Raw genomic sequence first — 18249 nt, 5'->3', positions numbered from 1 at the left:
TTTCTATGATAAAATGTATTTTATGTATGTGAAATTGAATCTTGTAACTCATGTAATAGCGGTTATACTTTTAATAATTTTTGAAATCTAAATTTTCATAATATAAAAATGATTTTAGAACGTGCTAGAACAATTTTAGTGGCGCCTCAGAGTCACCACTCGAGTGCAAAGGGTTAAAAATATATTGCTTATTTTACACAATGTTTATCTTCTTTAACATGCGTCAAATTAACGCGTAGTGATGGATATACAGGGTGCGGCACTTAAAACAGGTTACCTGAATAAATCGCTTGCTTTTGAAGATAGAAAAAAAAGGATCAGACCAAACTTACTTGATATCGAGGGGCTCGTAATGTGATGTCATTAATTTTTTTTATAGGTGGAGACGTCAAGGAGATATGAAGGTCAACTCTGTTTTTTTAAATCGAACGATATGGTTTTTTATTTACATTCTGATAGTGTATTTCAAGACGAATACAATGACCTATTATGAAGGTCATTCAAGGTCACGCAAGGTCAACTGCAATAGAAAATAAAATGTCTCTCTTCGAACACTACGACGATTTACATGTAACATGTTATGTGCATATTCACTGCTACTTCAAGTGTTCAAAAGGTCGACCTTGAACACTGAAACATAATCTAAAACGTTGCAATACTGATGATACTGCCTGACAAATTTCAGTTGCATCTTTTACAGAGCAAGCTCTTTTTATACGTTCTTGCATATCAACTGTGCTTGTTGGTTTTTCACGGTACCCTTGTACCTTCAATTTTCCCCACAAATAAAAATCTAGCGGTGTCAGGTCTGGGGTCACGTGCTGGCCATTTATTACTTCCTGATCGACCAATCCAACGACCTTCAAATGTCCTGTTCAGTAATTCTGTAACATTTCGAGCTGAATGAGCAGGACATTCGTCTTGTTGGAACCACATGGATTGTCGCATGTCCAGTGAAATGTCCTCTAACAATTCCGGCAAAACGTCTTTTAAGATTTTCTCGTATTTGTGACTATTTAGCGTGTCATCAATGAAATATGGACCAATTATTTTATTATGAAGAAGGCCGCACCAGACGTTGACAGACCAAGGTCTCTGCTTGTCCACTTCTCGTAGCCATCGTGAATTATCTACTGACCAGTAATGCATGTTGTGACAGTTAACTTGTCCGTGGTTTGTAAATGTGGCCTCATCCGTAAACAAAATTTTATTCAAGAACATTTGATCGTCTTGCAGTTTTCGTGGGCCCCACTCGCAAAACTGTAAACGTTTTTGAAAATCATTTTCATTTAATTGTTGATGTAGTGAAATGTGGAATGGGTGAAATTTGTTAACTTTAAGTATTCGTAAAATACTTCGTTGACTGAAATCACTCTCGCGTTCAAGTTGCCTCGTACCAACATGTGGATTTTGTATTACACTTGCTAAAATGTTTATCGTGTTTCCATCATTAGTTGCTTTTTTGGCTCGAATGCGTTTTTCCTTATCCACGTTTCCAGTTTCCCGAAACTTTTTTATGTTTGCAAAGACAGAAAGTGAAGGACTATTACGATCGGTAAATCTTTCACCATACACGCGTACCGCTTTCCTCATAATTCTATGACATTCACCATAAATGATAACCATTACCACTTTCTCTACTATTGTGTAACGCATTCTCGAAAATTGAACACTCAGATTGAATATTTCGAAGCCGTACTCTAGTCGGTAGTCAAACAACTAATAACATTTCTGGATACAGGTAAGCATACAATGTGATGGTATGTTTATTTATGTTCTGCGACCCTTACCAATACTTAGAAGAGCAGTATGCCAAATACCAGAGAAGACACAAAAGTATTTGAAGAGTAATTTGAGACATTTTATTTTCTATTGCAGTTAACCTTGCGTGACATTGAATGACCTTCATAATAGGTCATTGTATTCGTCTTGAAATACACTATCAGAATGTAAATAAAGAACCATATCGTTCCATTTAAAAAAACAGAGTTGACCTTCATATCTCCTTGACGTCTCCACCTATAAAAAAATTAATGACATCAGATTACGAGCCCCTCGATGTCAAGTAAGTTTGGTCTGATCCTTTTTTTTCTATCTTCAAAAGCAAGCGCTTTATTCAGGTGACCTGTTTTAGGTGCCGCACCCTGTATAAGAGATCTCCGTAAAATCCTAGTGTTAAATCAACACTCTGCTATTATTCCGTTACAATTCGATTGCAACAATGTTGTTAGACGATTGCTGAATTCGTTGCTTTACTGTACGTGCGGGAAGATCTTGAGTTAACGAGGCGGTCTACCAGAGATAACGTTAGTTCTGACTGAAGAAGTTGCAATTAAAACTGTATATCTGCTGCAACAATATTAACTGTAGATTGTAGAAATAATCTAAAATTGTGGTGGTCCAAAGAGAAAAATTTTAGTTTTATATTAACGCTTTGTAATTATTTCGTTATAATTCGATCGCAACAATGTTGCTCAACTATTGCCGAAATTGTTGCTTCGCTATCTATACAAGATCGTGGGAGAATGCTAATTACAGTGGTCGGAATCAGAAAATCTTGATTCCGGTTTAACGCGTTGCAACTATTTCACGGTAACTCGGTTGCAACAATGTTACATATCGATCGTAGCATCCGTCGCATTGCTACCTTCACGGCATTTTGACTGTTATTACAGCGGCACAGGATAGAAGACGTTGATTCTGATTTAGTATGTTGCAAATATTCGACTCTAATTCGACTGCGACACAGTACGCAAATTTTTTGTGCACCTTTTACGTTTCTAGGTTTCATCGATGCGTTCTCAATTTGCAACAAAATTTTGCTAATTTTTATTACGCTTTACAAATATTAGGTTGGAGATAAAGAAATCCATTATTTTTTCGGTGGACGGCTGTAGTGATCGATATCTGTTAAAGTATCGATCAAGTAATTTCAGATTTATGCTCGTTGGAAAGGCGACATTTCGCACTACAAAAATACTTTTCCTGTTTTTTGTTTGGTCCATTCAGTTGCGAGCCACAGGGAGTTAAAAATGGAAGTTAACATAGAGAAAATTCGGTACATTTTACAATTTTTCTTTGATAGAGGTGAAAATACAAGCCAAGCGACGGAAATTGTGAATGGTGTTTATGGTCCCGATACTGTAACAGCCAATTACGCGCAATTTTGGTTTCGACGATTCCGTTCAAGTATTTTTGGTGTTAAAGATGCGCCTCGTGCAGGTAGGCCTGTCTCCTTAATGATAAGAAATTGGCATCGAGAGAAGATTGTGAAAGTCGATTACAAGAGTTTTTTGCTAATAGGGACCAAGACTTCTACGAGAGAGGTATTATGAAGGTGTCTTTAAAATGGCAACAAATTATAGAACAAAACGGTGCATATTTGACCTAAATCGGACAATCGGAAACACGTTAAATAAAGTCTTGAAGTTCACATAAAAATAATGAATTTCTTTCTCCCCAACCTAATATGTATTGCGATTATAATAGCGTTCCTATGCATTCTACTGCAATTACACTGTTCGCGAGACTTCACTGCACCCTTTCTATTTCGACACTGACTTTCTTGAAGAGTTACTAGCATGGTTTCGCGAATCCCGATCTAGTCATCCATATTTTTATTATAAATTCCTGTCCCCGGGCGGCGCTCTTCCGCCGGCAAATTGCAGGACAGTAAGGTTATTAGAAACTTAATTGAATACCACGATAATAGACCGGCGTATAAACTCCTTTAGCTTGCTGAATGGACAGCCATGGCCTGAGTCCAATAATGCAGAACCTCGCAAATAGGACACCCTCCTTCAAGTGCCCGGGTCTAATAAAGTTGCAGAGTAGCCCGAGAGTGCTGATAGAAGGTCAACGGGCGCTGTCACGATTATCGAACGACAGTCTGCAACCTGACCTGTGCAGACAATAGTCCCCACGAACGAAAAAACGCCAGAAATGTCAGTCTGCCCAACCCTATTCTGTTAAATCCTTTTTGAAACGACTGTACGAACGTTTTCGACAGTTGCGACATAATACAGGAGATTTTTGTTGCTTTTTTGGAAACAAAATTGCATTTTATCAAAAGAGAGACAGAGAGAAATATTTCATTAAAATAGAAATAGAAAATGATTGTACTGATTATTAACCCTTTGCACTCGAAGCTTAGATGCAGAATGGTTTTCTCTGATCAATGGTATTTTATAGGATTTAGTGTAAAATGTAATATAGTAAATGTATAATAATAAAAAAAACTGTAACAATGTAAAAATTATTTTCGAACATAATATAATAATTTTCAGTAGTGCTTCAGACTATTCGAGTGCAAAGGGTTAATAAACATAAATCCTTTATGCACTTAGAGCGAACATAGTGTGGAGTATTATTAGAATACTACTGCACGATTGTTGACAAATTAAAAATGTTAAAAGAAGAAAATAATTCCTATTTTATTTCTGTTGTAATTTCATCTTACCAACCCTGACATGCATCATTATTATTATTATTATTTATATTCGTATTACCAATTATATTGCTTACATTGACATTTAATAATATATATTTATATTAATATTTATATCATTCATATGTTCACATTCACATTAATACTCTTATTTAAATGAACAATTATACTATTGTACGTAACAACATTTAATATTAAATCCTCCCATTAACATTTACATCCTTATTTATATGAACAGTTACAACGTTATTCACATTAACAAATAAATATGAAACATTTCCATTAATATTTCTACTGTCCTTTATAATTACAATCTACATCAACGTTTATATTCTTGTTTATACGAACAATTACATTGTCACTCACATTAATATCTACATTACAATTTATGTTATTGCTTGGAACAATATTCACGTTGTTCTTAAAATCCCTCGATCAAATAAATAAATCGAAACGATTAAATGACGCGCGACAAGTTGCATAATCGCTGCCGAATCGATGCCCGCCGACGATACGCGAACGATAAACGATTTTGCATTCCGCGTAATTCAGTTTCGCGACATAATGGCCGCCGCGGGAAGAGCCCGGGGACCGCGCGTGTCTCTCAATGGTCTCGGTGTTTTCTCTTTGTAGGAACGAGGCTCGGGCGACGATTATTCCGCGAGCAACGTCCGGATCTACATACGCAAGTGGGTATTTGTTCGCGAACGGGTAACATAACGGTGCTGTCAGCCGACATGCGCCCGTGTCTGCGTGCCACGCTTTTACAATGCACTCGTTAGCCCCGCCATTTTCCTCCCGCCGCACGGTAGATTATTGTTCATAGTATCGGAGGATCCGAGGATGTCCGAGTCGAACGGAGGATCGTCTCCTCGCTCGCAGCGTCTTCGGAACGATTCCTTAACCAGTTGGCTGTGTTCGACGAGTATACTCGTCATGGAGAAGTGGCGGCGGTGTTCGACGAGTATACAAGCCATAGAAAAGTGGCGGTATTCGGCGTGTAAACCTCGTCATGGAGAAGTGGCACTATTCGACGAGTATACTCGTCGTGCGTAAAAAGTAGCCTATTTAAATTGTAATCTTAGTGAAAACGAAAACATGTTCCTAAATTTCAAAATCTAAATAAACAAATAAACCAAAAATATTAATAATACGAGATAAATTTATTTTCAAAATACTTCCAGATTATTTAAATATATTAATTCTGAGCAACAGGAGTTTAATTTTATCCTTGAACTTAATTTAAAGTAAATTAAATTGCGCTTAGCATGCTGGAGAAATTGTTATGCTACTTAAAATTAAATATTAAAGTTAAATACTAAAATTAAACGCGAAGATTGAACTAAAGTATTTAATTTAACAATTTCTCCAAATTGATAAGAAGAATTTAATTTTATTTAAATTAAGTTAGTAGTATAAGTATAGTATACGTTAGTATAAATCAATATATTAGGGCAATTGCATAGTACAGCATATAATAGTATAAATTAAAACACAACAACAGTTGTTACACAATAATGAGAAAAATTATTTCTCCAATGCTCAGCCCAAAAAATTTCGATTAATTATCACCGTCCTAATATCACCGAAACTAGTAAACGACGACGGGGCAGCGCATTCGGCGTGATTTTTCTTTTATTAAGAACATTAAAAACAAAGCGAACGGACGCGTTAGTTTCTCGAAGAATACGGCCGGCGGCCTCCGTAAGGGCTCGTAAAACGCGGACCTTCCGCGACGTTTCCGCGGATTCTTTTCAGGCGTGCTCCACCGTCGAAAGTTACGAGAGAAACTTTCGCGAAAATGTCAATGGACTTCCGGTTATGCTTTCGGCGATGGTGCTTCGGGAGGCCACTTTGTCGCAATGCGGCTGCCTGAAAATGAATTTGCCCTCGTCACGGTGTTTACCATGCCACCATTTTTACGGGATCGCGCGAGACTTTTTTTACGACTGCCGACACGCTGTAAACGTTCTCGAACGGCGAAGACCATAACACGGCCCCCGGGGCCGGCAGTCATTTTTTCCGCGGAAGTTTTCGCGCATTGTTCCGACAACTTCCCGTCGATTTCGGCGCGCCGATGGTATTTTTACGCGGGCACCGAGGAGATTATTCCGACTCGCGAATCGCAGTTATTTGTCGGACGCGTCGCCATTTTCGGGGATTTGCCATCCGAAACACTTTCGGATGATAACAATGGACCATCCGCGCCTACTTTATGGAAAACATGAAATATTCATGTTACACGCCATGCGGTAATAACTGGGAAAAATAAAATTGAAATCTCTTCCTCTCTCTCTCTCTCTCTTTCTCTTTCTCTTTTTCACTCTCCACCTCTCTCTCGGCCATTTGCAATTTAACGAGACAAAATTAGCGCGTCAGGCAGAGATTAATTTTGTTCGGTTTTACGAGAATTTGCGCTAATTAAATACATAATTGCTCCGGCATTGTTCGCCCTTTATTCCGCGTAGCGTTTTATCAATCGTTTGTTATCGAATTCTGCAACCGAGTGCGAGGAATCGTTGCGTGGATCAAGTGCCGTTTAAGCGTGCCAATGATCCGACAAATAGATCTCTTGATTCAATCATAACTGTATTACGGATCATTAGGCAATTATCAGAAAAATAAAAAGATGAGAACGCGAAACATTGGTCACAACAGTTTTATAATTTGATTGTATGGTTTTCTTCATTTACGGATAACTTCACTTACACAATTCTGTGTATTTTTAAATAAATAAAGGAATGTACTGGTTGAAATAGATCTTAAAAGTGTTCAGAAAATAAATCCTCAAGAAACACTGTTCTCTTTATATCTCCCAATTGAGCATGACCTTTTAAATCCTTGCGGTGCCATTTTCTTCATAGTTACAACAATGAACACTCTTTTGATTGTAATAATTTTTTAGAAGAGATAATAATATTTATAATTAGTGAAAGTAATCGATGCCACGTAAGTTTGCTTAGAAATTATCATTTAATTAAATAAAACACGGCAATCTTTTGAAAATTTCATGAAATGTCAAACTTCTTGAAATATATATTAAACAATAGAAATATAAAACTAGTAATACAAATTTAAATAACATTTATTCTCATAACTATTAGACTCGACTTTATAAATTGTCCGAACACTCATGAAGCATGAAAATTCGATGCTTTTTATAATCTACCAATTATATAACATTTTAAACTAAATTCTTTGTTACATGACATTTGTATACTCTACTATACCATACAGTATTTTTCCCTTCAATGTACATTTATTTAATCCTTTGAATGCCGGACGACGATATATCGTCGTTCGCAACACTTGCGAAAAGTGCCAGCGCCTTGCGGGAGAACTCTATCCGCAAAATAAATTTACAAAACAATTATTATATATATTATTTGTAAAACTTCTTCATTTCCTCCGTAATACATTGCTTTTGGAATTATGTAAATATCATTTTTAGTTTGCCTTTTACGAGCTTTTTCCTTAGTAAATTCGTCAAATTCGTCCGGTTATCCTCGCGCAGGCACCCGTTCTTCGCCCGACATTAAAAGGGTTAAATATATAGTATACAAATTAAAGTTGCAGTATTATCTATATACTGTGACAGTGAACGTGGGTAAAAAAAATCTGGATTTTGGCAACGATTTTAACGTAATTCGACTCCGTGAGACGGTCGGAAAGACGTTCAGGATCGCGGACAGATTTGCAGCGGGTGGTTGGACGCAGGACAATAATGATCGGCAAGGAAATCGCGGGGTAGATATGCGCTAAGGGTAGCCTGCGCGTTCGGTGTGACGCGTAACAGGAGCCTCGGTAAGCGCATCGTCGGCTCCATTAACGTCGGAACGTGTGCCGCGAACTCTTGAGCCGATATCCGATCCAGTTCTGCCCTCGGGGATGTCATTCCGAACCCCGTGTTCCCTCGGTTATCGCGCTAAAAGCTGCCTTGCCGAAAACCCCCGCATTTACACGGCTCGTCTAACGTCTTGCCGCCAGTCTCCGCGAATTTTCCGCGAAATTTTCCGCGAACTATATATATATATATATATATATATATATATATCTCTGGCGAGCACGCGGGAGAACGCGCCGCGACTTTGAGCGCGGCGCTCTCAGTTTCCGTCGACCGCGACTTCGTTATTCCGAACTGACAAAAATCTTATTTACTCTTCCCGGACCTTTTAGGGCGGCTCTTAGAGGATCGGCACATCTGAAACTTTAATTCGACGCATTTATTTTAGTACGCTCCATTTATTAATTCATAGAGTGATCGAAGTGTTCGTGTTTCGATTTTCGATACGCTTTGTAATTGGTAATGTTTTATCGATCTTTTACGTTCGTATAAATTGAGGAAACTTGTGTTTGAGAACTAGATTTAACTTTGTTGTTATTGTATTTAGTAAATAATTATATTTGATACGTAATTTTATTCGATACAACATTGTATCCAATAAAGAATTATGTCTAAAAAGAATTTTATTCAATGAAGAATTATGTCCAATAAATATAATAGAAATATAAAATAATTATAAATAAAATTATAAATGTAGATGTAATAAATTTGATAGAACATTTGATTTTCTGAAAAGAATTTTTCAAGGTTATAGTTCTGGAAAAATATATCCAATAGATAATTATATGTAAGAAGAATTTTACTCAATGAAGAATTATTATAGATCCAATAAATATAATATAAATATAATAGAATTATAAGCACTATTACAACTATAATTCTAATAAGTAATATGATTTTCTGAAAAGTATTTTCCAAGATTTCAACCCTCCTTAGAAAAAAGAATGAAAATAGAAACAGAAAGTTTCGTTGGCAAGTCTCGCGAAACTAAAAATCAAGTTCCGCCAATCCCTAAAGGCTTCCAATCGATCAGACTGCTCCATAAATAAAAAGTGGAGTCTTTAATCATGGAAAGTCCCTCGAAACCCGTAAGACAACGGGACGCGTACCGCGAAACACGGGACGCAACTATCGCTGGCCGCTCGAACGAGCTCGTCATTGTCTGCAAATATCTGCATTATTAACGCGCGGGTGGGGTCGCAGCGCGGCATAACAAATGCGACATCGAATAGGGGATGAACCGGAAAGCGACGGGGCTCGGCGGGGACGCGGGGCGGAAACGGGGGAGCCGAAAGGGACTACTAGAGAAGAATTATTCGAATGAAAAATAAGTGATATGGGGGTGGAACACAAGGACGCGGGAATATGAAAACGAGGCGAGCGTAGATAGAGAGAGAAAGAAAGAGAAAGGGAGAGAGAGAGAGAGAGAGGAGCGGCGGCGTGGGTGGAAGCAAAACGAAATAACAGAGCGCGGGAACGAAACGAGAAATAACAGAAGCGAGAGAGCAGTGTGGATTGCGACAACACAGAGGGAAACCGGGAAATATAATTTTATTGAAGAATATTTGCCGACGGTATACAAGGCGGTTTCCTCGCGCATCGACGTTTCTCTTACTTCGAACGGTTCGAAGGGAACGTCTGAAACGGAATATGATTGGCTGTCTGAAGAGAATCTGCTGCGAACTACATATTACCGAAATTGCGCTGCTTTGGGGAGTTTTATGGCGGTTTAGTCGTGATTGGAAATCGATTCGAATGCTGGAACTATCGAGCGACGAAACAGAAGTGGACATTGTTTCGTTGGAATGGGGAATTCTCGACGATTTTTGGCGCGGTGTGTTGCTCAAACCGATTCAAACATGGTCAAACTGTCTAAATAAATGCATATTACATGCATCCTATGATTACATACGGTTTAGTCGAATTTTGTAGGATTTTTTTGTTGACATATGTGTTGCTCAAACTAGTTCAAACATTGTAAAACTGTCTAAATAAATGCACATAAGGTGCGCCACACGACTAAAGTATAGTTATCGTTTTGTAACGATGACTAAATTGGGTTTAGTCAAACTTTGTACAATCTTTTGATAGATTGTATGTTTCTCAAACTGTTTCAAATGTCATTAAATTATTTAAACAGCTGCGCATTATATGTACACAACGTGTGACTAATTATATTCTAATAATGTGGAGAATTGTTTTAATTAAGCTTTACATGATCTTTTTGTAATATATGGTAATAAATGTACTTCAAACATAGTCAAATTACCTAAATAACTGTTCATTAAGCGAACAGTTATTATAAATTGCTTTATAATAATGACAAATATAAATATACTTAACTATTACACAATTTTTTACTATTATAACTGTTATTATAAACTATTTTATTATGTTACTATAAATACAGTTAATAATCATTTCTTAAAGACAATTTCCAGATACAGAAAATAAATAATAATCAATTGCTTCGTCGTCCATAATCATTATTAAAAATGTGTAGGACCAATTTGAGAAAACCAAAAAATAACACCAATTAAAGAACATGAATATAGTATAATACTTTCTTTCTAATAAAATTTTAAAAGAAACCAAAGACGTTCCCTATTGGCTCTCATCTTCCACGACTGTCGCAGAACATTTTCATTTCGCATAATCAAAAACGTCTATCAATTTAGAAAATTAGCAATAAACAAAATTTCCGAACAATTGTTTATTCCACCCTGCAAATCAAAGTCTTTCAATCGTACAGTGTTTCGCACGACTTCTTTCGCGATCGATGACGCTGAATAACAAAAAACGCAACATTCTCGCCGATTTCTCTGTAAAAAATCCGTCGGGTGAACATTACATTCGTACCTAAAAATTACACGTTACAGCTGTTCGCGGATCGGAGTGGCCGATCTCGCCGCGTCGGCGTGCAATTTTTCGTAAACGGAATTAATAAACGATAATGGCCCGGCGAATGGGTTGTTATTATTTCCTCGTTAGAAGCGGAACGCAACGCGAATGGTTCCTTGCCGTTTGTTGCGCGCACGGTAATAAGAATTAATTATTCACGCGGGTTCGATGATACCTTTGGGAGAATTACAGCGGACGGCCGCGGCTCGTTACGCCGTTAATAAATCTCCCGTAACGCGCGACTCGCATTTTCGAACGAATTAATACGTTTCCGCCGCGGCCATTTTTTCCCGCCGCTCCCGATACGTTTTAGCCACCGGCAATTTTTCGCGTTTCAATCCCGTCGGCTGTCGTTCCTTTCGAAATAAATTAAAGGAGGCCGCCGCCCGCCCGCCGACGCCGACGCCGCCGCCTGTGTCGCGGAATTTTCATTCGGCGCGGAAATATTTTCCCGTCGCCGGTCTGTTTAACCGGTTTAAATATTTGCGATTTTCCGGGCCGCGCGCATATACCGGCTTGTTTGCTCGCAATTAAACACACCCGGATTTGTAACTTGTCGCTGCACGCCAGGACGACGATGGAGATACTTTCTACTTCGCTGGTGGCAGCATTATTTTTTCAAATTTCCGGACACGTTCCGCGACCAAAAAACATTGTTGTCCGCGGTGCTTCGACCGGCTGCGTCGAACGCTTCGCGAGATAGCGACCGCCGAGGTTTGTACAGCTCGAGCGCAGGGGCCGCCGACGCGCCGTTCTTACGTAGCTGATATTTTCAGTCCACTTTGAACAAATTGAAACTTTGGGTACGCATTTTAAAGAGAGAGCGAGAGAGAGAGAGCAACGATCTTTCGATTGGCGTTACGAAAGTTTTAGTTGCACTGGATGGATGAGGTAATATTTTAGAACAAAGGAGGTCGATTTTGATGCATCGCGTTTTCGGTGTAGAAACATGAACGCGGTTTAATTTAATTTTCACTATGTTCGCATGAATTGGTTTGATTGCGAAAAATGCTGGTCGATTGTCTAGAGTTTCCTCTATAAAATGAGCTATTTGGAATCGTGGTATGATTGCGGGAACGTTTGGGAAAAAATACAGAGCTGGATATATATTGGATATATGTTGTTACAATTAGTCACATGAATTTTTAACTTTTGTCGCTGCTAGACGGACGATGGAGCTATTTCCACTTCGTTGCTGGTAAAATTTCTTAAAATTGCATGGTATATTATATGACGAAGGAAGATACTGTGTGGAAAATTTTAACCCGATGCTTCGAATACTTTCCGAGATATCGACCGTCCGAGTTCGAAAACCCAGCGCACGGGGTTTACCCGGCACGATACTCTTACATTGTTGATATTTCCGCTCTACTTTAACAAAATTTAATCATTTGACACGTATATTAAGGTGAAAAAAAATCACTCTTACGACAAATATAATTAAATCTTGAATTATTCCGCATAGATAACGTAACATTTCCGGTTAAAAACGATGAATTCTAATTGACATCTTTAACTGAATTTTATGGTCATTAACTATGATTATATTAATTTTGACAATATTTGCATGACCCGATCCTGTTGGAAAAAAATACCGTCCGATTCCCTAGAGTTTTCTCTACAAAACGAGCTATTTACGAAGGCATTACGATTTTAGGAACGTCGGGGAGAAGAGTTTGTTGTGGAATCGAGCGTGCCACGTTGAAGATCGGGGGATCACCTGTAAAATCCTTATTATCACCTGTGATATTTCAATTACGCCGCGTTAGGTTGCTCGTCCGGATCGGTGGTCGCGCCTGTCGCATCTAGGATTACGGTTTACACCGCGGGATCCACTTGGAGATTTAATTAACGAGCCGGCTCGATCGGGAATCGTCGTTGTACACGCCTGCAGCCGCGCCGCATCTGGGGCCCGGCGTGTTTCACCGCGTGTTTAAGAAATTCCGGAGGCTCTTAGGGCGCTTAGGCGAAAGCCTTGCTCCATTCGAAAACAATAAAGTGTCGAGAAACTGCGGGGCCATTGTTATTTTTACTCTGCTTGAATATTTTACCGCGTAATCCACGGCTTTGGGGAAATGAAAAATCTTCGGAGGGGGGCTTAGCACGCCCCTGGAGCTGTATTTTCAGCCGGCGTTTTGACCAAAACTGTGTTTTTAAGGACGTGGCTGACGATAAAAGTTAATTACAATTTCTACGCTGCTTTGGGTGAACGTTCCCTTTATTTCAAATTGTATGAAAATAAATGCAAAACAATTGAACTTCTAATTCAAATTATTTGGTGCTTATTTTTGTAAGATCTGAAAGAGAAAATATGTTACCAAATTAATTTTTATTTCGTTTTTAAAAGACTCGTTACATCATATATTTTATTTTGATTAATTCACATTTCCTATTCCGATTAATTCACATTTTTAATTCCGTTTAATTCGAATTCTTTATTCCAATGAATTCTCGTTTTTCATTTCGATTAATTAACACTTTTTACTTCGATCAATTAATTACGGAACCTACGCGCAGCTCCCATATCGCGTAATTAGCGTAACTTTTCCTTCGCACAAAAATCCTTAGTCTAATTAGGAGCGAAAGAAAGACAATTATGTAAATTGTAACGGTGACAAGATCAACAATAAAGAACCCCATTGTCGCGGACAGCGGAGGTTAAAAGAGTTCTCGGCGGTCGAATTGGATTCGTTAAAAATTGATTAATCATTGCCGACACCGGCGTGGCGGACGTCAAAGGGACCAGAGGCTTGTTTCCCGGCACACGCGGGCCACTCTTGTGTCGGAAAGAATAATTACATTAGCCGACGGGTTTCGCGAAAGTCGGAAAAATAATGAGGAAAGTCGGTTGACAAGCGGTACATTGTGGCCACCATGGCGCCGTCATCGTTAACCTCTTTGACGACGCGCTGCGGGTATTAAGACGAGAGGCAGACCCGATTAACCAGTGCTTGGTCTCTCGCTTTTTAATCATGCTGATGCGACCTTTGCCCCCGGACGCGTTGCACAGAAATTTCATACAGCCGTTTGCTTCCTCGGTTTCCCATCGAAATAACGCGGTTCCCCTGTAATATCAGTAATTATTGAGGAAAATTCAAATTTAGCGTACGAGAAAAAATATTTAACAATGTACGAACGAATTGTTTAAATAAGACGAGTGAGAGAAAAAGAAAAAAAGCATATATAAGCTCATGCTGAGAATTAACATTTGAATATTTGCATAAAGCGAACGAATTATATATAAAGAACTGAAGATTAAGCTTAAAACGTGTAAAAATGCATGGCACACTCGAACGTGATAATTAGTTAAAAATTAGCGAAAAATAAGATGCGAATTCGTGAACGAAGCAGACGTAATTATCAGAGTCGCGTGTGCGCCGCGGAAAAAATGCAACAATTTCCAGGGGCGCCGGGGCACGCCGGATAATTTAAGATGAAGTCGGATACCATGCTTTACCGTAATGCGTGTTACTCCAATTTTACAGAAAGTTCCGCGGTATTTTACACTTTTCCCCATAAAGTCGCCCGTTTGCGGGACTTTCTAGAGCCGGCCGCACAATGTAAACGAGAATTAACGGGCACACTTTACACAACGGATTCCAGTGCGCGCGACCGAGTGAAAACAAATTCACACTCGGAAATTTAATAACGCGGTTAAACGGGCGACAACGAACCGCGCGGGGGGACGGGGGGGGGGGGGGCGGAAGGGAGACAAAAAGGTTCGCGGCCGGATTGTTTTCGGCATGAAAGCCACCGACTCCGGCGATTTTAGGCCGCCGCTGCTGGGCAAACGTGTCTTCGTAATTAACGACAAAGTCTCATCGGAATGGCCTAAAGACGTTGCGACAATGTTGCGTGAGAGAGCGACGGTGTAATTGCATAAAAATAGGACGAGAAACACGGATGCGTGATAAAGAAAGTTCCGTAAATCGCGGACTATAAAGTTGCATAAATATGCGAGGATAAAGTTGCATAAATATGCGAGGATAAGGTTGTATAAATATGCGATGACAAAGTTGCATAAATATGTGACGACAAAGTCACATAAATAAGGAACCATGAAGTTGTGTAAACATGCGATTATTAAGTTGCATAAATATGCAACGACAAAGTTGCATAAATATACGATGACGAAGTTGTATAAACATGCGATTACAAAGTTTCACAAATATGCGACCGACAAGTTGTATAAATATGCGATGATCAAGTTTCCTAAATACGTTGGTGACAAAGTAGCCTAAATGTGCAACGACAAAATTGCATAACAATACGTCGATAAGGTTGCATAGAGTATGCGAAGACAAAGTCGCATAAATATGCGACCGTGAAGTCACGTAAATATGTGATTATGAAGTTGCATACAAATGCGACGAAAAAGTTGAATGAATATGCAACGAATAAATTGCATAAATATGGTACTACAAAGTTTCACAAATTTGCGACCTTAATGGTGCATAAACGTGAGACGACAGTATCCTGCATGCGTGGGTGACAAAGTAGCATAAAAGTGGGACGACAAAGTTGCATAAATGGGGAACGGAAAATTTGCACAACAATGCGCCGATAAGGTTGCATAAAATATGCGAGGACAAAGTTGCATAAATATGCGAGGACAAAGTTACGTAAATATGCGAGGACAAAGTTACGTAAACGTGGGAAAACAAAGTTCAATGGACGAAAAAGTTGCACGACCATACAACGAAAAAGTTGCATAAATAGGTGACTGTAACATCGCACGTATGTGATTAAAAGGGTTGAAGGAGCGAAGACAAACTCACATCAATGTGTACCGACAAAGTTGCACAACGAGTCTTGCGGCAACGTTGCAAAAACTGTCACTTACAAAGACGCATAAAGACGTCACGACAAATGTTGCATAAATGTATGACAACGTTGCATAAATGTACGACAATGTTGCACGACATTCCGCCGCAAAGTTGCACGTTTTCAATTAATTCTGCAATTAATTTTGTAATTTTGCAAATCGCCCGAATAGAAAAGGTAAAAGACACTTTCATTTCAAAATGACTGTTACTGTTACAATGATCAGTGTTTTACAAATTCATAATATTCTTAAGGAAAACGGAAAAATTAAATTTCCAATGAGACAATCTTTTGGCAACATTGCGTCGGAAATCGTATCGATGTTGTTTCAGTTCGCCATAACAGAGAAACGTTTTCCTTCGGAGACAAACGATACGGAAAATGGCGGCCCTCGTTTATACTGCATCGGGAATGCAAAAGAAAACACGCTAAACGAGAAAACATTGTGCGAGCTCTATGTAAACAGTTCAAGATCCCTGCACGATGCAATTTCATGCGATTTACAGTATACTTGGAACTGATAGAATCAGGTTTTTTTCCTTCGATGTTGAATTAACAAGTAGAAATTCCGACGTTTTTTCCGGGCAATTAAAACGAATTCATTACACTTTTAACTTCTTCGCATTAAGAGGGATCTTTTAGCGGATCGCGCGTAAATTTGTTCTTTATTCCCGTAGCCTGTAAAACAGTCTGCCGGGATGGGTATTTGCCATTTGCATAATCAGCGTTATACCGCGCGAACTTTATTCATCTATGTCGCATGTATGTAATTTCCGTGAATTTCCTGTACTCGAGAGTCTAATCTATTTTAATGCACATTCCCTGCCTTTCGCAGTCGAATAAAATTCTTAGCAACGCGTAAAAGTTTCTCGTTAATTATAATTTCTCGAAAATATCGCGTAAAAACGCGCAACCTTTATTGCGATCGCAGCAGCAATTAATATTGACATTCCAGGCATAAAGTTGCAGCCGACTTCAGAAATGAAGCTTTTCCTTTCGTCGAATATAAAATTTCATCTAGCCTAATTAAAAGGAAGTTCGACCGTCCGGATACCTTCAACATTGCCCAAGGGATATTACTATAAATAAGTGATTCGTACGATTACTGTACATACTTATATTAATTCGATAATAATTGTGTATAACTAATATGCTTGAATAGCGACATTTCTATTAACACGTTCTATGCCGAGCTTTTTTTGGCTCGACTTCTTCACTCTTGTCATTTGTTATTTCACTAAAACTTGCTATATTATCTGTGATTATTAATAATTGTATATAATAATAAAACAAATTCATTACGATCTATTCTTATGGTGGAAATTAATTCTTTAATTCTAGACTTCTTATAAACTATTTTTTGGTCCATTAAATAAACATGCATGTACCATCATGGTGGTACACGTGGTACGGAATGTGTTAATCGTTTGAATAGAAATGTTATATGCCATATTACAAAAATGAATTTCATTTCAACACGGCGTCAATATAAAAAAGTTCCAACAGCAACAACTAAAATATATATTTATATTCTTGCATTATCCAACCCCATTTGACAAGGTGCACACCAACAAATATTTTCCATTTATAACATAAAACATACAATTTCAATAAATATCCCAGCAATTACGAAAAATGCCACGTCGTATGTCGTGTGATCCATTTATTAGAAGACACAACAACAATTCCCAAAACTCTCAGGAAATATTATCGCGACAGTTCGGTCCGACAAAGATCCTTTCCCAATTTATTTAAAAAAATTTAGACGGAACGCCAAACATCAAGGAAAAAAAGAACCGTTGCAAAACGTCCCTTAAAAAACCGATCTCGTGACCGCGGTCTAAACATTTATGGCTTGTCAATGGCATTTTTAATAAATCGCCGGGGCCCGCCGCCGGGTTGCCCCCATTTTCGCGGCCCTGGCCGCGTACACGCGTCTCTCTTTCTCCGGGTCGTGTGTGCATTTCCATGAAAGATTGACGCGCGCCGGTGAACCAAAGCCGCTGCTGAATCACGAATTACATGTAACGAATGCGATGCCGAAAAGTATTATATATACAGGGTGTTTTTCAAATATTGTAACTCCGGGAAATGGGGGGTAGCTGAGGCTATTTCAAGTGACTTTTTCATTTTCCGAAATGCAATCTGCGGCTTTGTTAACGAGTTATTAACAATTAAAGTTGGCTGCGCACCGACGAGTTTTCGTGCTGCTGCGCACACGAGCGCGAACGAT

At 38.7% G+C, this 18249-nt stretch overlaps 1 protein-coding gene across 1 annotated transcript in view; it reads right to left on the bottom strand.

Annotated features, from left to right (window-relative positions):
- The window catches only part of Stet (stem cell tumor), a 229357-nt gene that overhangs the window by 135162 nt on the left and 75946 nt on the right, over positions 1-18249 (bottom strand). The window lies entirely within an intron of this gene.

Source organism: Augochlora pura, chromosome 7, assembly GCF_028453695.1.
Source record: "Augochlora pura isolate Apur16 chromosome 7, APUR_v2.2.1, whole genome shotgun sequence".
Classification (NCBI taxonomy): Eukaryota; Metazoa; Arthropoda; class Insecta; order Hymenoptera; family Halictidae; genus Augochlora; species Augochlora pura.
This window is presented reverse-complemented; position numbering and strand designations above follow the sequence as displayed.